The sequence below is a fragment of the Strix uralensis genome, chromosome 4, assembly GCF_047716275.1.
Source record: "Strix uralensis isolate ZFMK-TIS-50842 chromosome 4, bStrUra1, whole genome shotgun sequence".
Lineage (NCBI taxonomy): Eukaryota > Metazoa > Chordata > Aves > Strigiformes > Strigidae > Strix > Strix uralensis.
Genome location: NC_133975.1, coordinates 117065556 through 117086984, shown reverse-complemented (window position 1 = coordinate 117086984; position 21429 = coordinate 117065556). Strand labels below are relative to the sequence as shown.

At 40.3% G+C, this 21429-nt stretch overlaps 1 protein-coding gene across 4 annotated transcripts in view; it reads right to left on the bottom strand.

Moving 5' to 3' along the window:
- Positions 1 to 21429, bottom strand: part of TUNAR (transmembrane neural differentiation associated intracellular calcium regulator) — a 166098-nt gene that overhangs the window by 64434 nt on the left and 80235 nt on the right. The gene's annotated exons all lie outside the window — the stretch shown is intronic.

Sequence of the window (21429 nt, the reverse complement as noted above, 5' to 3'; positions counted from 1 at the left end):
AAACGTGGGTGTGCTATCAGGGTGAAGAACACTGTGAACAACACTGGAAAGGCTAAATGCCTTTTTTGACTTCATCTTCACAGGCAAAGCCTGCTCCTGGACCTCTGCATATAGTATAGTCTGCAAAGGAGAGGGGCAACCAGCAGCGGGGGAGCAATAGGCCAGGAACTGCTTACAGTCTGGACATACTCAAATCTAAGGGGCTGGTTTGGATGCCCACAGAGGTGGCCAGCATGACTGCAAGGCTACTGCCTATCACCTCTGAAAAACTGCAGCAATCAGAGGAGGTCTCTGATAACTAGAAAGAAAGGCTAATATAATGTCCATTTTAGGGGAATGATGGCTACAATAGATACAAAGCCACAATTCAACACACAAGGACCTTAATAAACTCAAGGACTGGAACAGTAGAAACCTCATGAAGTTCATCAAGGAATGGTGCAAAGTTCTGCCCCTGGGGAGGAATGTCACAGTACAGCACAGGAACCTACTGGGCAAGTAGCAGCCCTGCAGAAAAGAACCCAGGAATGACTTATCACAAGAAGTTGTAAAGAAGAATTGTATTTGTACTTCCATTTCACATGTCATCCTCTCATCTCTGTCTCTAAATAATTCTGCTTCTTTCATTCTCCAGTTGCACATGAATAACACCCACTAGGTTCCAGCTCTCCATGCCCTCATTCTTCCCACCTCACATGTTTCACCATCTCCAGCTCTTGCCTCCTGCATCCCAGCCCCATGTTACAAGCCTGAAAACACAAGTCTAAGTACAGTCCTGGGTGCTGTGCAAAAGTCCTGGGTGCAAGCTAAGGAGTCACACAGGAACAAGTTTCTGTTCCTCATCTAATGTACTTCCTACCCTGCTGTCTTCGGGCCACCTTTTAGCTCCATGGCATGCTTGAGATAAAAAGCCAAGTTCTTAACTGGGGAGAGAAACACCTCACACTACCTCATTGTCCCCAAAGGTAAGAGCCTAAATACAAGCAGTGAGGCACAAAGTTACTGTAGTGCAAATATTCTTTGGTTACTGCATATGTATGGACTACTATGCCCAATATCTTCAGAATAATACAAAATAATTTAATCTAAGGTGATTTAGCTTATTCTTAAAGGTGATCTACCTCATTGTGAAAGGTGATTTACCTTGCTGAAGCTAGGTTACCTTCCTTGTGTATTAGAGTACTAACACAATTGCTATAGTACTGCTGGTATGTATATCTTGGTAAGCATGACAAAAATGAAAAGCATTTGGCAGGACAGGTTTGGACTGCAGGTCCCTGAGGCCCATCCTGCATAGTGGACAGCCATTGGGAGGTCTCCAGTGTTGCCTGTTAAACAGACTGGAATCACATCAGCATGGGAAACTGGGTCCTCCAGCACACCCTGGCAGTGGGGCTGCACAGATAGTAGGGGCTTGAAGTTCTTTTGGGCAGAGGAGACACTTAATTTTGGCCCAAAGATATCTCAGAGGCCAACCCAATCACACAGCCATCAATCAGACAGGAGAGTGGTAACAACCTGGAGTTCCAAGAGAAATAAATGCATATTTTTTTCAGCCCATTTTGGCCTAAAAATGTGATTAGTTTCATGATAGCTCCGAGTATGTTTTTTAAATGAATAAAACGTTAAACATTTTTGTTTTGACCTACTCCAGTTAAACATGCCATCATTTCAGTGTACATAATTTCCATAAAGACTTGCTCAATTTGACACATGATTATATATGTAGAAGAGTTTTGGCCTTGGTTTTCTTATAACTGTCTCTGTGACTTTTGCAATACCCCTTTACTTCTCTGGCATTGTCTCCTCATCTTACCTAATGTCATTAGTTCTAATTCCCATCCTAATAAACTCACATTAAGAGCCACAGATAAAAAGGGTACAGAAACAACATATACTACTAGACAGAAAATAGACTTGCAAATTGCTGGTCTCAAAAACACATTTCAAATTAGTTGTTGTTTTTTTTTTTTAACCAGTCATGGCTAAAATCAAGTTCAGGAATACATTCAAGAATACTTGTTTATTAAAACATAAAAACTTTTTAATACCACAAAATGGAGACTCAATTACTCACAGATCATGAGCAATTCCAAACTTTCTCAGGTCTAATGAAAAACTGCTCTAACTGTATTAGTTATCCAAGTATTACAACTTGTACTGCAGGATATAAAAGATTCATGCCAGTACAGATTTAAGATCACGAAAGTAGAACGGTACTTAATGGTTAGTGAACTGCACTGGAATATTCCTTAAAGCAATTTCTCTTCTATGTCTACGTTACAATGCATTTTATTCACCCAACCCATGTGAAAACCACAAATTGTTAAACAAGTTAGGGGCTTACTGCTACCCCAAAATTCAAGGAAAACTTGTGGGCGTCCACATCTAGGCCTGTGCTTCATAGAGCAAACTGGTTTCAGAAAAGCAAGAAATTTTGAGAAATACTGGTTAGTTGTAAGCTTATAAGCAATAATAAAAAATAATAACTCTAATGAAAACAGCAAATTCAGTAAGAAGAACCTTTCCAGAAATGTAATTTTGGATACTGAAATACACTGTAGTGAGAAGCAAACTTCCATGAAGGATACACTGCAGTTCTTTCTAATGCCTCTGTTTTGGTTTTCACTTAGTGAGACACAAATGAACACAGAAACAATAATTATATTGGCTTCCTATATTTCTGGTCTCTCAGCAGTTTCTCCTCTCAAACATGTAATGCCACATCTGCATTCTCTGAATATTTCAGCTTGATTATAGACCTCCTGCAACCTGTTTTATATTGTTTGTGCCAGACAAAAACCCAAAAGAACAAAAAGAGGCTAACACTTGAAGAGATGCTGTGAGCATAGCTTCCTAGCCACAGGCATGTAATCAGAATTTGCAGTGCTATTTATGAAATCTCCCACTAATCTAATGCTTGGGAAAGTACAAAAAGCTTGATTTAGCCATTAGTCTTTTGTCTGAGTTTATACCAACTTTCTGTTCTATTTTCTTTAGTTACCTTGCTGTCCACAGGAAAAAAAGCTTGTATTCAGTTGTCCCCTACCCAATTTTTGGGCTGTTCAGACTGTGCTGCAGCTCCTACCTAATATACAGTGGGGTCACGTTAGGTCAAACCTTTCAAAACTGGGGTTTTCTACCAGGTTTGATGGACAACATCATTCCTTTCAAAGCAGACAATTCTGTTTTCCCTAGCCTATGGATTTCCTTTCTCCTGTCTATCACTATGCTTTTCACATATATCACACTTACCCATGTACATTTTCACTTAAGCATACTTGCCTGGGCAATCAGTACACATCCTGCTTCATCCTCACTCTAACTTTATCCCTGTTGCATATTGTCAGTACCTACCTGTTGGGACTACTGCTCTCACTGTAATTCCAAACTTGTTTTGCTACACACAGCTCCTGCCTTCTGCCACCTCCAAAAAAACAGCATGTTCCTATGTTACTTTATGCTGCCACAAGACTTTGTGCAGCCCCACACCAAATCATGTCTGGAAACCGGTGCAGATTAAAGTTTAGCAAGCAAAAAAGCAGCATGCACCTTTCTTCAGCAGTGCTGCATTATATCATCTTCAAGTATCTGTATGGGATCAGTATTAAGAACTCTAGCTTCAGAAAGTCTGAGCAGCCCTGAAGTATGAACAATTAATATTCTAAATGTCTCTTAACATACTGATCTTGTTAGAGATTGTAGTGTCTGAAGTAGGAAAGCTTAATCTTTCCCAGCTTGTCCCGATGTTTAACTCTCAGGACATGTCTGGGAACAATCACAACTTGTTAGCACAGAGCTAGTGACCTCTTCTCTTGACAGCTCCTTCTCCAAAGGAGAGAGTGACATGTCCAAGACCTGGGAACCCTGGTTAAGCTTAACTTGAAACACCTCAGGAACGTCTCCCATGGGTTCTCAAACTGATCAACATGTTTTAATTTCCCATGTATCGCTTATGTTGTCTGTTCATTTACTGTGAGCTGCAATTTTTAAACATTGTCAAGACAAGCAGGCATCACAGGCCATTTTATTTTTGGGGACCAGTGTGGATGGACACAAGAGACACATATATTGTGATCTTACTATGGACTTAATTTCTGTTTTCCAACATTTTAGTATCCTAGTTTAAATAGATAGATAGATAATTCAAACTTGGAGTGTCTGTTGTCTCACAGAAAAAAACATGATCATCATCACTCTAAATATTCTGCTCACATGTAGTGATCCATACCAGGCCTTACACTTTGGAAAGTTTGCATATCAAAAAGTTAATTAACATATATAGTCCATTTCCGTATGTCTTCCTCTAAAGGTTACTGCGACAACATTTCCTGAATATCCTTTAAAAATTTAATGGCAGCTTGGCAGTGGTATCATGACAAATAAATTTAAGTGACATACAGGTTGCAGTGGCAGAATACAAAGTATAATGAAGCAGTGTACGTCTTATGGAGATATGACTTGAAAAACATTGACCTGTGGTCCTAAGTCATTTTCATAAAACAAAAGCTTTCTTGGTAATAAAAACAAATCAGTCAATGTTCTGAAAGACTAATATAATAAACCATCAGGGAAGCTATTCAGCTGTGTTAACTCCATTTAGCGAAACAGGAGTCATTATTATTCCACCTTTGTACTTAAAGTTTGGTGAAAACATTAGCTGTACTATGACAAAGTAGCCTTCTTGATTAATGGGAGATACCTCCAGAAATGGCAGTGGGACTCAACTTAGAAACATATGCTACCTTGCTGGTCATATTAAACAAAGCCAACCTGACATTAGGAACACAGGGCTGGACTTAAATGACAGGACAGAATATTAATTGCAGTGAAGCTGAAGACAGTGCAGTGTCCCCACATGAAATATTGCCAACTCAGAGATTGTTTATATTGACAAATGACTAGAACACGAGGTAGATGAAAGAGGGGTCAGGAGTGCAAGTATTTAGCATGGGAAGGAAAAAAAAGGAAAATAAAAAAAAAAACGTACCTTAAAAAAGTACCTTCAGTCCATGAATCCCAAGATGGTTCTCAACAAATGAATTCTATTACTGCCTTGCAAGAGAATCAAAGTTCTGCCTTATAATTCCCTTTGCAAGGTAAAAAAGTTATATTGCTATAGGCACTGAGACTAGGAGAAATTAAGTGATTTACAAGAAATTTGTGACGCAGGTAGAAAAAGATCATATGCTATGATTACAAACTGTGCTTTTTAACTGTAAGCTCATCCTTCCATGCACCCTCAGCAGCCGTCACTTCCTGAGGAGCTGAAATGTCATAACAATTCTTTTCTTTATTGGCCCCACTTCCATTCGCAAGTATCTTCATCATTCTGGTTTCTAAATGAGACAGTATTTGGAAATACCAGGGTATCAGAGGTCATCTCATTGAAGTATTTCTGATCCGAACTGGAAATAATCTGCTGGAAGTATTTCAAGAGACCCAGGAGATCTCCTTTATAACCACTCCTTTCCTTATCCTGCAGTAATCTGGGGGGACTTTACACAACAAACCAGTTCTGTCCTAATCTATACCACAAGCAACTCCACTAAACCCAGGCAGGATTTTGTCCAGTTGCACAAGGTCCAGTCAAATAAGCCCAAAAGACAATCAAAGGCTATCAGCTGGGACTTTGTGGAATATGCCACAAAAAGTGGTGAACCATTTCAAGTTCCGCACAAATTCAGAAGAGTTGCTCCTGCTGATGCAACATAAACAGCTAATTATGATGGCATAATACTGATAGATCCCACTTAAACTCAGGTCTACCAGGCACTGCACAAGCAAATTGGTAGACAATTTCATGCCCTATCAGCTTAACATATGAAATGATAGGAGTAGACAATGAAACAGAACTGAGAAAAAAAACAGTCAATGCCCCTGTTACTAGACCTATGTGTAAAACTAGATTATGAATAAGTCTACCAAGAACAGCAGCAGGTACCACATCAAAATATGTCATGGTAAGAAAATCAAGGACTTCAGCCCCATAGAAGACAAAGCACTCAAGTGTCCTGAACTGTGGGAAAAAAATCCTATCTCAGCAAAGATGAAAAATTACTATCCATCTTTAACTGACCGTAATTTTGACTCCTCTTCAAAATCTGAATGGCTTTTCAAGGGGAGATTTTAAATACTCTAGTATTATTTTCATATCACATGTTTTAAGAAGTAAAATTAAATTCCCAGTGCAAAACTGAATTTACATAATCTAGATAACTGCAGTTTCAATTACCCAGCAAGAATGAATATCAAAAAACACTGTATGATTAAAGGAGTTTACTTTAAGAATTTGTCACTCATGCTAGTTATTATAGTATCTTATGTACTTAATCAGTTACTACCACTTGGATAGGTTTAAGAGATCCTGTGCTTGTTTCTATTCATTAATCAACCTCACATGAAACATGCATATTTTTCATGAGCTTATGATCAATTAACCTTCAAATGGACTTTCAAAAGGACTCTTAGGATTTACAAAAATAACATATGAGTCTTATATTTTTAAGCCTCATCTTGTGCAGCAGATATACAATTTTTTTAAAAAAATACATTTTTTCTAACCTTTGTAAGATCCTAGTTGAATGCTTTTGTCCCTTACCATCATCCTTAGATCAGCTTCTGTTAAAGACTTGAACATGAATACCACAGTGAGATGGTGGAGAACAGCACAGGAATGTCTGCTGTTCCTCAGTCTACACCCAGTGCTGTGCCTTTCATGTAAGTTCATCACAGAAGCTCTCATTAAGAAAGAGGTAATGCAATGATAAGTTTAGACTAGATATTAGGAAGCATTTCTTTCCAGAACGGGTTGTTGGGTGTTGGAATGGGCTGCCCAGGGAGGTGGTGGAGTCCCCATCCCTGGAGGTGTTTAAGAGTCAGGTCGACATAGCGCTGAGGGATATGGTGTAGTTGGGAACTGTCAGTGTTAGGTTAATGGTTGGACTAGGTGATCTTCAAGGTCTTTTCCAACCTAGATGATTCTGTGATATTATTGTATTTCTTAGAGGTTGATTGGCTGGGTTGCTCAAAATTATGGTAGCCTGTATAAACTCCCTGTGGGCTGGCTGTTGTGGCTTCTCTTCTAAGGAAATAAGGTGGTGTGACTCCTTCCTAAAGGTCAGCCCTTCATCCTATTCCTCCTGCAGAAGCAAAACCAGCAAATCTGGTTTCCCAGGGCTCATTCTCTCACTGTGCAACATCTCACATATCCTTTCTGCTTACCCCTTTCTTCCCCATGGCAGGAGCGGCCCCAAGCTCCATTTTTGGGGCAGCAAAATTCAGTTTTGCTTACAGTGCTGAGAAGCCTTGTATCAGCTTAATTTAGAAAGATTACACTGTACCCTTCTCCAAAGGGAGCAAAGAAAGTGTGTGATCAGACACACTCTTTCTCTACTCTCCAAAATGAAAAAAAAAAACCCCAAACATTAAGTAGATCTCCTATTTCGGCACTGTCATAATAACTTAGGGAAATTGTATAGATAAACTGAATGTAGACTCACAGTGAATCACTTTGCTCTGGAAGGATTTATTCTCTCTTGATGCCAGCTGAATTTGTCTTGAATGGAAAGAAAGGCAAAAATATCTCATAAAGTCTGATAGTCAGAAATAAACTTAGCAAGATAAAGCAGATGAATGCTTGTCTTGCCCTTTTATTGATTTAGCTTTAACTTCTGCACAAAGACCTCTGCAAAACCTCAGAAAATTCAGCCAAGGGTGGTATAACAGTTGACCCCATTAAGGGAGCACAAGGATTGTAATGCGTTGAAGTGTCTTAATTCCCCAGTCTCCTAGATCATTTGCAGATAGGGAGAGAAGCAGTGGAATGTTCTCTCTCCAGGCATTAGCTACTCATAGAAGGTGAATCACAGAACCATGGCCCCAGCCACAGTCACTCTGCAGAGATGACTTCCACTGCTTCTCCAAAAACACTTCTCCAAAAACATTCCTTTCTTTCATAACATGACCTTTTGTAAGAACACACAAGTGAGTTAGTCAAAACTACCTATAGGTATAGGGGTAGTTTAGTCAAAACTACCCATAGGCCCTCTAGACCTTTGTGAAGTGCAAGAGGAAAGAAGTGGCCACTGTCATAATAAACAGATGTATTTAATGTATGTTCCAACAGCAGGAGAGCTCTGATCTCTGCGCCACAACATTCTCCATCCCCAGGACAAAGCAACAATCTCCTTGGGCCCTACATGGGAGCCATATGACTCCTTCAGCCCAGTCTATAACCAAAAGATCCTATTTTACTTTGCACTGGTTCAAACACTACAAAAACTTTAAAAAATATTTTAAAATCAATCTTAAGTATTCTACTGAATAATTTGACCCAATACCAGACTGATTGACTCCCTTTCCAGAGGTGTCTATGACATTGAGATGTTTTGAATTGCCCATATTATAGAGGGGATAGCTGTTTACAGGATATTACACATCTAAGCAGTTTTTCTCTTTTAGTCTTAGCTCTGTAAACAGGGCTAGCCCTAAGGCAAAGCCTAAGGCAGAAAGTGAAATACATCTTTTAAAGGCTGTTTGTTAATTGAGCCCTAAACTGCTTTCCTGTTCCTTGCCGGTTTTATCCTAACATAAGAACAAATCAATGTTAAGGCACTCTGCCAGATGCTGGGCAACTCAGATTACTCTGAGCCTCCTCTCACTTTCTTGGCAGCTGAGATCTCTCAGCACTATCCAAATTTTGCTCAGCATCTAGCAGGATTCATCCCTGAATGGGCTGCAATCTGCATATGAATATTTTAATTACATGCTGCTATTCAGAACAAAAACAACCAGCAATGCACAAACAGCTCAACTAAGAACTTGTAAACTGTGTGACAGCAATGGTTTTATAATTTCAACCTGATTATTATGCTTTGGGCATCTCTCTCTGAAAGGTTGTGATTGAGGGCACTGCCAGCTAGTTGCCTTCTTTGCAAAAGAAAGGTGGCAGGAGTTTTGCCAGAACTTTGCTGCCCTCAGTGCAGAAAATGATGAGAAAACGAAGTTTTCTCGAACCACAAGCCCGAAATTCACCCTCTTCCTGAAGGCCATTGGACTGAAGGAGGATGATCAGTAGCTTTTGTGAAAGAAAAAGGCTCCATCTGGCATCAAGAGGAGGAGGAGGGCACAGAATTGGTTGAATGACAGCCAGGCTCTGCTCTCAGACCCACATCAAATGTACTAGAGTGATAAGAGACACCCAACTTCTGCCTTCTTTCCATGGTGGCACTGCACAGAGGAAAAAAACAGGCTCCGCTGAGGATGAGGCCAGCTCCTAAAAGCAGAAACTCTCCAGGCACCATTTTTTGGCATTTCACTTCCCCTTTAGGACACTGTGATTCACTGTGTAGATCAACAGACAGCTTTCAGATCTTCTTTTGACCAGTGAGGCAATAGCTTTTGGCAACTGGCACCTTCTTTGTCACTCCTATTGTCTCCTTGCTCATTGGTGTCCATGCTGCTACAGTGCTCTGCCAATTGACATCTAACAGATTAAAAAAATAATTTCAATCTTCTCATTTTTTCACATGTGGGCCTTTCAATATACTCCCAAGGTTTCTGTGTGCCATTACAGCTTCTAATGCAGTTTGATGGCAGGTTTTTCCCAGGTGCATACTCCTGTCCCTGTAGCTCGTCAGCATCCTAGAGCTACTATTTCAGCAGCTCTGTTTCAGCAGTGTCTGGTTGCCATCTGAGAACAGCTGTCTCTGCTGAGGACAGGAGCCCAGGATGATGTCTCCAACCAATGCCAACTAACACTTGTGCCTGTTATTTCAGTGCCAGTATTACCAAGGTTCCAGCATTCAGTAGCTATTCATTTATTGTAATGGGTAGAGTGTAAATATTTAATAGGTAGATTTGTTGCCAGCCTACCTTCTGCTCTTGTCCACGACAGTAAAGGTGAATATATCATCCAGTAAGTATCCAATACATGCAAGGGCTTACTAACTTCGTCTGCTTCTGCACTGGTAGAATTTGGCCTCTGCCATAGAATTGGACTTAAACTTATTTTCACGGTCATGAAGATGAATTACATGTAAGCAGTTTTAACGGTGTCTTTCTAAATCAACAGGAGGCTGGAGTGTTATCTTCAGAAACAGATCAAAGCTTACAAATGGGTGAAATCTAAAATCCAATGTCAGCTGCCGGTGCCAGCATAGAAAGACAGTGTTGAGGGCCCAGTTGTTAACATCAGGATGTCAGACAGCCAAGTGGTAGGAGTGCAGGCAGAGTCAGGGAAGCCCAGAAAGGAGTCAATGGGAGGTGGACAATCAGAAGATAAAAAAGGAAGAGACAGGAATAAAATAGTATAGAGGAGCTTTACTGAACAGGCACAGCCTAAGGCATAAAGGTGAGAGAGAGGTAGTCATGGGGAGTCCACATGGAGATTTGAGCCACAGTAAGATACAAGGTGACAACAAGGCTGTTAAGATGAACATGAAAAAGAGCAAGGTGACCCTGGCAGAGAGGTCCCTATACTGTGGGTAAATGGCCTCTAAGAATGAGCTTGATTGAACAGCTGTCCAAATACTTTGACTGAACAGAGAGAAGTTCAGTAATCCAAGAGGAAGCAGCCTAAAAGACATTTTCAGTAGTTTCTCCTTGAGTCTCACTCTGAAGAAATAATTTTTTTAAGCATCCTTCATCTCTTCACTAGCCTACCAAACAGCCAGGCAAAGCTGGGAAATAAGCCTGTTTGGAACAACAAACATCAAAGTGATTTAGGGGGAGAGAGAGAACTGCTTGGCTGGCTTTCCTTATCTTCATTTTTAACTTAGCAATGAAAGGGAAGGAAAGTTTCTTGGTAACAAAAATTAAAACATTCATGCCTTTCAGAGCCATTATCACCCATGAAAAGGGGTAAGCCAGAGTGTAGGTAAAAGCTGTGAGATCCCTCAAAAGAGAAGGAATCTGAGACTGCCATGACATTTACAGTTTAACATTGACCTCCTACTTCCCTGCTACTGAAAGGTTCATCAGTTCCAGAATCTTTTAAGAGTCTGGGGGAATGAAATGAAATATTATTTTTTGTCTCTAGATGCTCTACTTTAAACCATCTACAATCACACTTTTTTCTCTTAAAAGCCACTGTACTTTGCTTTAAAAAAAGTTCTAAGCTGCAAAACAAAACAAGATAAAAATTCAGTATCATCCTGCTGACATGGCTTGCTTTTCATCAAAATGCTGCTCTATTTCCTAAAAGCTAATGAGAGGGCAAAGGTTGAAACAGAGACCAGGTGAATCTCAAACACTTAGTAAAGTTTCGTTCTCGCACTGAACAAACTGTGAGGGACTTTGCTCTAAGTTTGATGCTCGTTCATGTCACTAATTCAAAGATAATTTCAGAATGTGTGAAGTTACAGACTTCTACGGTCCATTAGTTTTACTAGACTTTATTGCATACACATCATCTCTATACAGAGACATAACAAGATCTAAAGAGCTTCCAAATCTAACATAAATGTGATCGAGTAAGACAACAGAGACTTGAATACTAGGATGTCTAACCCAGTGGAGTATTTATGAGCCTGGACTGTGTCCCCATAGTCTTGGTAAACGTACGCCTGATAATCTTTAGCATTATGAAGAATCACGGCATCATCAATTTGACTGTTCCCATCTTGGATAATACATTTTCCCTGGCAAGATCATGACAATGTTTACATAGGTCCTCTGTACTGTTCAAGACATAACCTATTAAAACATCTAAAGAAGTGTTTTTTTGAAATTATAATAAATATATGGCCCTGACATAAGTGCATGGCTGAATTGGCTAAGGACTCTCTTCAAGATGTCAGTATTAAGCCCCTTGAGCAAATTACCTCCTTTGTCCTCACTCTAGAGCCATCAGTTAAGCCCTTGCATTCATCAGCACTAGTAATCAAAAATCATCTAGTACAGTCATAGACAAGCAGACTCCAACTCTGGATTCAGAAGTGTTTGCAGTCCTCACCCAGAGAAGCCTCTCGCTCTAATTTAGCATCAAGTTGCAAAAGAAACTATCAGGCAACATTGCATTTCTCAGCTTGGGCAGTGCAAGCAAAACCCAAATGAATGAATGTTTATTGGAACAAGCTTGGCAAATAGTGACTTCTCACCAGTGGGCTACCCGTGGGTTACCTATGGATCGTTATCTGTTAAATCTCCTTAATAATGTACTATGTTATATAGAGATTGTTGACAGGTTCCCTAATGGCAATAGGTGATGACATAAGTGTTCACTGGAAAGGACTTGAAAATGAAAATTTTGACATACATATTTCATCTTCCAAAAAGTCCAACTGATAACAGCACATGCTGGGTTTTGGTTCACATTGTACTTATTAGAACTACATTATAAAGATTAGATTGAGCACATTAAGTGATTTTGCTTTTATTTGAGGTTTTTCTGACAGATTTATCTGAATACAGAACAGCTTCAGTCTTTAAAAGTTGCCTAGACCTGAAGAAAAACAATCTAAAGGTATGTAGAGTTAATAGGCGTTCAGGACTGTAATCTCTCCATCAGCACATATATTCATAACTTTTTGATGATACAGTCAGCATGTTCCAGTATCTGAAGTGAAGCTTGATCAGATATCCTCTTTGCCACAATTCTTCAGCAACTAGTTTATTTCCTTTCATTTGAGGTTTATTTTGTAAATGTTATGGATTTCCAAGACATCCAGCAACTTGCAACATAGCATTATATTTCTCCATTAAGAATGCTGCAAATTACAACTGTCAGTTAAAATATGTTTTAGAGTCACGTTAACTGGTAATTACATTTGTAACAGGTCACATCTCACTGATCAACGTCATGGTCAATGAACCATGAGTTCACTAGGTCCACAAGGAACAAGTCCCTAAACCCAGAACATTCTGACTGCAGATTGAAAGCAGATGCAAAGAAGAAGAAAAGAACAGCACCATGTGAATACCAGTTTCTCCATGATTATACTATGCTCAGTGTTTTCAAGAGGGAAATTGTTCCAAACACAAACAACAATAAGCTTCAGAAAGGGGAATAGCTAAAACATACAAAAAACTTCCCAGAAAAGCTGCTGTAATTCAAAGTGAGTTGCAATGAACCATGATCTTCACTGAGGACTTTTCTAAAAGCAAAACAACCAAAGACATTCAAGCATCCAGACTGATCTTTGCAAAAAGGTCAGTAACAAAACATAACTGATTTTCTGATTATAACAACAGGACAACTGATTACAACTATGTACAATTCCTGTGAATTTGAAAGAAGTCTGAGACAGAGAAGTTGAAGGAGACAGGGAGCAGTGTCTATTTCTCACCCTGTATTAACTTCTCCACTGACTTTCAGTTGTGGGAGACCTTGAACACTAGAGAGGGATTTATCTTATAGGGATGTCACTGATATGTATACCTTTCTCTAGAAGTGTATCTTGAGCTAGTTGCCTTAAGCACCCCAGAGGAAAGAAGTAAGTATTTTTAGGCAGGATTCACCCAACTCATTTTGCACATCTGCTTTAGAATACAATAAGCACTCAAGAGAGTTCTGTTCCTCTACATTGACTATAAAGGGAATCTCAATGATTCACTCAGAAGCTGAAATTTACACTACAGATCTCTAAGATTAGAAATGCAAAAGCTTATCCCTAGGGTCTATAGAAAAAGCGTGTAAACTTTTCTGGCATGGAGCAAAGAGAAAGCTTTGCCAGAGGACACTGCAGGAGTGCGTCAGAAAAAGAACTATATCGTTTTCTGTTTGATACCTGCGATCAAGGTGATATCTGGCTCATACACTGCAATTTACCTGTTTGACCTGAAGAACTCAGATCCACTTCTTGCAAAGCCCAGGCATTTGGTCCCTAAGATGTAAGTCTGAAATAGAAGTTTTTGGAAGGCTGAGAAGGGCAAATCCGGGTCTCCCACTTTCCAGGCAAATGCTGAAACCTCTAGGTAATCCTTTAAGGTGGTGGTGACAGGGACGCCACTGTTGGTCATGTAACTGGAAAGAGTCAATACTGCTCAGTTTTTTTGAAAGAACAAAAGAAAGGTCCTCGCCCATGAAATCTACGAGGAGACAGCCATCAGTGCTAGAAATTAGGATGGATTTCAGAACTTACAACTTACTGTTACTACTGGGAGCTCCCTTTTTTTTATTTCAGTTTGGATTGCCATGTCTCCCTGGGAAAACCACTCTGAATCCCATTCTGCAAGCCATTTATCTCACCAAGTATGTTCTCTGAGCCAAGTCCTTTACTGGATGTAGCCAAACCCCATCTGGGGCTTGGACTGTCCCTCACTGACTTCTTGGAAATAAAATGTCTACAGACCTTTGAAAACTGTGTCTTTATACCACATTATGAAGTCAGAAATTTCTGTCAGTAGGTAAACAACATAATACAATCAAATTTTTATTCCCGTCCTCTTTACTTCCCCACAATATATTTAAGCATTCCCTTGAGTACATTATCAAATACACAATAAAACCATAACCGATGATAATGATGAGTGATGAGAGAAAAGTGTCCTGGCAGGTGTCTAATAGAACATAATCACTCAACAGGAAGCTTTCGGTACCATTTAGTAACAATATGTCTCAAGCTCAGTATTTTTTTCAGATTTCAACATCCAGAAGTCATCCATCCCATTTTTTTCCAGTTAATATAATTTTTCTTCCTTTTGTCCACAATTATTGACAAGACCATTATCTAAATGAGTATTAGCTCTTTCTTAATTAGCAGGCAATTCAGCTGTGAATTGCACACAAAACCTTGTCTATTTTAATAAATGGTTACATTGCTTTATCAGTGCTGAGCAATTAATTACTCAGAAGCTGCATTCCTTTTTTCATATGGTATTTTCCTCACATTTGCATTGTGTACTAACCCACGCCACTGTCACATAGACCTGGATTTTTATTCCCAATCTAGGTTGCTTATGAAGTATCAAAAACCAGAGCCAATTAACGGCTTGGAACAGGAATTCTTCTGTGCCCCCAGTTTTCCATCCTCTACAAGAGCAGGCAGATGACTCCTATATGCTTCAGTGAAGTACAGTTATCTGTATACATCTCTGGAAACCTGTTCATCTCAAAATAGTATTTGAAGACCTTTACTTTTAGGCCATTCCCCTTGCTTTTCTATGGCTATTTAGTATGTGTAAACAAGGAATGGGACCCCAGACCTGATTCTTCTTTACAGTCATTCACAGCAGTGAATATAATGCAGGTCTAACCCTTCAGAGAAGTTGCCCAGGACATTTGTCAACTTCAGCAGGGGTGTACTAATGTTTTTACCAGTTCCAAACCTTGCTTATGGTATTTTACATTCACTTTGCCATGGCACGCATGATTACACAAGCTGCAGGGCAGGAAAGTGAATAATTCGGCCCCATTCCCTCCTCCACCCACATCTATTATTTGTATGTAAAACACCTACTCCACTTCCAGAGATACATAGATATGCAACATAAGTAAACTAATGAGGTATAGCCTTGAGGCATGTCAACTCTATGTGCCTCAAAAGCACCTACCTTTTGAAACGTGGGATTGCTGTTCAAATGCTGTTCCTGGTTTTGTTAATTAGTAGTAAAACCAGATGAAAATATAATACTCTGTCCCCCACTGTTTATAAGGTAAAGCACTTTATACAAGATGACAGTAGCTAGTCTGGGTGGACAGTCTGCACAGTCTGTCCTGGGTACTAAAGCTTTTAGGAATGGCTTTTTATAATGTATCTCAGGAAATATTTGTCTGATCAATGAACACTGTACATAGGCTGTCAGAGCATATTGCAGTCCCCTTTCACGTAGGGCTGTTTTGACTGGCCAATTCAAGTAGTAGAACGCAAGTAAAATATATAAGTATTCTGCATTTCGGTATTGAATGCACTCAGGTTTTAATTAGAAGGAACAAGAATTGTTTAGCAACAAGATCTGATAAACCTCTTGCAGCACAAAGGATGTCAAGGTTTCTCACATTAGAAGTGAAGCATTGCAACTGATTCTGATTCATGGCTGCCCACTCTTCCCTGGACCCTTCAGATACCTCATCTGTGAGCTTCCCTTTTATTACCATGACCTGTCTTTCTTCTCTGTCCTTTTTCACATGGCTGCCCAAAACTGGTAGTTTTCTCTCTGCCTCCATTCTGTTGGGCTTGAAGCTTGTTCTGAATCCTTCTGCTTTCTCGGTCTAGGGAAATTCACCCAAAGGCATGCACTTTGCCAAAAGACTCATGTGCACTCAAGTGCTTTGCTCCATCCCTAACTCTGGGCATCAAAGATTTTTACTTAAGTTGAAAGATTTAACATGAGATGTACCCACCAATAAGGGCTGACTGTCTTGTAATGGCAACTGCTGTATCTTTATCAATGCCACACAGCAAGCCAGTAACAAACCATCAAATAGTGTCTTTCCACTAGGTATTTAAGGGTGCTTCACAAATCACTGCTTACATACAGATGCAAAAACATGCCTGTGAGAGTTTGTAATTTTCAGATAACAACTCTATTAGCTAAGATGTTTAGCGAGATCTTTAAAGTCACATAACAAGACCATAGCAGAGATGGAAATAGAGTGCATACATTCAGCTCCTAACAATGTGTTTGCTACTTAACAGTCTTGTCTTCTTATCCCCAGAAGCTGCCTGGAAGAGCAGCAGGGTGCAACTTCAGTGCTCAGACCCAGTTTTGCTCCTAATACGTGTGTCCCTTTACTCATCAGTAAATTGCTAAGAAATCTAGCTCAGAAAAAGCATGAGGCTAGATCCTCAGCAGGTATAAAACACCTGAACTCCATTACAGTCAATAGCTAGCTTGGTCTTCAGCATAAATAAAAAGATTATTATTACATTTTTTTGATCAGACACATAAATATCGTTTAAATCTTTTGTGGAATGCCTTCTTTTATTAGGATGACAAGGACTTTATATAGATGAAGTCTCCTTCACTAAACTGTCTATTTGCCAGTTAACACAGACATTCTTATCTGACTGATAAAAAATTGATTTAATGTTTTTTTACTTAACCAGCCTATTTTTATTCATATGTTAAATACTGTCTCAATGATAATTTATCTTACACGTAGAGAAACCACTATTTACCATCAGAACATGCTTTTCTAGTAGAAGATTGACATACTGTAGTTCCTGAACTGATAGGTTTGATTGCTGATAAACTGAATAACCTTAGAAATTTTATGGAGGTCTCCAATAAGCCTTATTAAAGTGCTGGTATCAGCATGCACGCATATGTGTGCCTCAACCCCACAGCTGCTACTCAAATGCAATCCTGTTGAAATGATAGCTTCAGTGTTTCATCAAAATGTAAATTACATGACAAAAGACTGCTGTGATAAATGACACGAGCCAAACAGGAAACTCCATAATAAGACCAGGCTAAGGAACTCTGACTCTTTCATTTGTACCTGTTATCAGTACCTAAGGAACACTACAGAGGTTTGTTAGTCCTATTGTTGGGATAAACTAACAGAGACCAAGAAGTTAGTTGTCTCACCCAAAGCTAGAGAGTCACTGTAGATTTAGATTAGGATCTTCAGCTTCTGGTCCTGCATTTAAATAAACATTTCTCTTAATTTGGTCACAAGTCTTGAAGCCGCTCTCCGTTACTGAAACGTTGCTTTCATTCCCAGATGCTACTTTAAATCCTGGATTTGGCTGCTATTATGAAGACGGCCAAGAGAGGGCACCCGGCCCTTTTCTACATAGATTCCCCTGCGCGAGCTCCAACCGACTGTACGGGCCCAACCAGCTTCGCTTTTCGGCAAAGCTTCTCACTTGCAGGAGAAACGCACGTGTGCGCTGACCGCGGGAATCAACCAGCCACCTAGAGCGAACGCAGATGCTCTAGGAGAAAGGAATTTCTGGCCTGGTTGCACAGGTGTCCCTCACGAACTGGGTCCCATGCAGAACGCCTATGCACAGATGAAGGGGGACCCAAATTGTTTTCTCTATAAATACCTGTTCTTATTTAAAAGTGAGATGAATCGGAAATAGCCCTGATGATTTTCATGCTTTGCGTATCCCAGGAACCAAGCATGTGTGCTGGTGCTGAGGCTGACAGGACAGGAGTATTTGCTTGCCCTTCTTGATATAGTATGTGGTATGTGGTAAATTGTTGTCAGACCACTGAAATCTAATAACATGGACCACTACAAGATGATTACAGCCCGTGAACACTACTGGCACTATATGAGTGAATAATAACTGTGCCATCTTTGACAAGGGGATATGTAACCCTCAGGGTATTCAGGGACAAGGTGTGATTTCCAAAACTTGGTCAGGAAAGGTGTTCAAAATTATGACACCATTATCCAAAAAGCCCCTTCTGTGGATTTTAAAGATTCGTGACAGTGATAAATAAAATCATTCTCTAAACCAAACCTTTTCAATATCATTTATGATTGCTCTGTTCAAAACTGCATATCATCATAATATAGAAGAACACTGATGTAAAGACACATCTACTTTGATGCATACATACATATTAAAATACAGATATTGCCAGTCCAGGGATGAAGTAAAAAAAAAAAAAAATTCAACATTAATAACATCCACTTAATGGCACTTTAAAGATACAATTTCTTGACACAATGCATCTGCCAAAGTGTTCAACTGATTTTACATCATGTCAGGGAGTAGCTGGCAATGCTTTCAGTTGCACAGGAAAGCTAGTAATCAGTGAGAAAAAATGCAATTCACCATGCTTGATAGGTGAGCTAGTGAGGCAGCAATACTTCTGAGAAAATGTCAAGAGTGACACGTGGGCACCCTCTTTCTGTCTTGAGCGCTGAAGCCAGATCTGCTTTCACAGGCAAACTGGCACTGTAATTACAGGACTTTTCTATTGATATCAGGCAGAAATTATCAATCACAGTCCAGCATAAGGCAGTAACATTGCCCAATAAATATATATTTCTTCATATTTTGAGCTGCAAAAAAGGATATTAAATTTAGACTGGTTTTCACACCTCAAAAACCTTTTCATTTGCAAATAAAAGAAGATACGCACATATGAAGATATTGCCTTCAAAAGAAGCATACTGAAAGTAGCGACTAGATCCAATTATAAATCCTGTTATTTTTTAAATACTGTTCATAGCAGAAGTAATGTAACCACAACGCATTAAGGTGAGAACTGGAATAATCACTAATCTGTACAAGTTCAAGTGCAGAAATCATTGATGTAAAACCTCAACTGTGAGGGTTAGATTTTGCCTGAAGCAATACCTGTCAGCAGTCCCACTGAAAATAGAGCGTGATCTCAGAGAAATGATATTAGGGGAACGACAGGGGAAAAAAAAAAAAGAAAAAAAAAGCTTGAACTTGAAAGCATCAAGTTTAAAATACTCATCATAGCTTTCATAGATAGCTCCAACTGCTATCAGAAGCTCCCACCACATGCCCCAGCACCTCTTGCCCTTGTTAGCAATGCTGTTCCCTCATCTCAACCGCTACTCCTCCCTGAGATCCAAGACCTGCCCAAATTACCATTCCCATTCAATCATCAGCACCCACCCCATTGCCTCACATCATGCCCCTGAAAACAGTCTCAGCAGTGACTGCACAAACCGAGGACTAATTGTGCTCAGAGAACCAGCCACATCAGGTACTGTTAGTGCTCCATTTAGGACACTGCTTGGTTTTCCTATCACACCCACACAGGCTTTCCAGGTCAGGAGCTCTGCTTTTGTTCCATTCGCACTGTTAACACTAAACAAAGAAATGATTGCAACAAAGGAAGTGTCATTTTGACTAATCATTGTGTGTCTCAGTACCACCACAGAGCAGCAAAATGTCTGATGACTAAATTGTGACTCTAGGGATAGACCTGACCAAAATACAAAGCCCACAACATGCTGACACTGAGAAACCCCTCAAGACATGAAGTCCTCCCCGACAGCTGAGAAAGAAGAGACAAAAAGGCATTTGCCAGCAGCAGATTATGAGGACACAACTGTACTGTTCTCCAGGCCTGTCCTTAACCAAGCCTTATCTCATCCCTATAGTGGCCTATCAAGGTCCCTCTGGCAAAATTTGGCCTCTAGACACCTGTAGACCACCAGTACATCACGGCAGCCTTTCACACAAAGGGAAGGTGCATGGCACAGATGAGGGAGGCAGAAGCAGGTGGAGGCATGGCCTTGCTGAGGGAGGGCAGAGTCAGAGGGAAGCCTGAAGGCCTAGCAGGCCCAGCACAGCGAGGGGACAGGGATCAGGTGGTGGCCTCCCCACAGGTATGATCCTGGCCAGTGCTGGCGCCTCTCCTGAGGAGAAAGAGTCAGGGTGAAGGCACTCACAAGGCTTCTGTCCAGATTTAAGCAGGACCTGAGGAGAAAAACTCTGGGCCCTGGCAGAGACACCTGCAGCAGGCGGAAGATCCTCCCTGGCAATATTTTCAGACATTGGGAGGAGGCAAGCACAGCCCTGGGCATCCCCTGCCCCCTCCAAAGGTGCTCCCTCTCAGGTGCTCCCCTGACCGTTTGGCAATCAGCCCACTCACTGAGGTGGAGAAAAGGTCCTCAGCTGTTCAAATCAGGTGCCTCCATATTTCTGCAACTCTACTATAGATGTATCTGAACCCCTTTATTTAAAAATACCTTGGGTGTTGAAAGAAACCAGCTCAGAACACCTCTATTTTCAGACAAACAGAGGGACGGTCAGCTGCCCTGAGATGTCTGTGGCAGGAGGGCAGAAAGACACTGTTCTAGTAACCAAGTTGAAACTTATTTAGAAAGAAAAAAAAAATCAGCCGCATACTGAATTTCTGCAAAGCAATATCTGAAACACACCCAGCTTCTCTGTAAGTATCAATATTATCACTAAACAGTTTCTCCAGAGCTGCCAAGACCATGTTTAAGATCAGTTACAAAGACTATCCAAGTAAGGAAACAGTGACAGCCCCAAGGACAGGAGTATAGGTACTTAGGAATATCATGAAAAGAGGTTATAAGCTAGAGCTGGAAGAGAAGGATAAACACAACTATCTATATTTTGCTTTTATGTTTTCCTAGATAAACACATCTGTAGGTACGTATCAAAAATTGTGTCTGCAAGCTCATGGAAGGTGTGTCCCTGTTGTGTTCACAAGACATAAACAGGCTTCCTTTGTAGGGCTTGCCTTTCCTTTTTATTGAAGTTGAGACAAAAGTTGCAACCTGCTTTATCATGGAGTTAATCACACTCAGGGCTAAAGACGAGTCTTCTGCATCTCCACTGACTGACAGGTATCCAGTACATCAGGAAGGAGAAGGAAAACCTTGTTATCTTTCTTTTATTCCTCACCAGAGCTCAGAAACAGGTGAGCAGAGCAAGTTCCTTGTCAGCACCTCTCCCTGCCATGCTTCCTGCCATTTTATACCAGTCTAATGCTGAGTCTCATTTCTTTAGGAAAAAGATTAGCTTTGGTGTAGCTTAAGGGTTTTAGATTGCACAAGTGAAGACTGCTGCT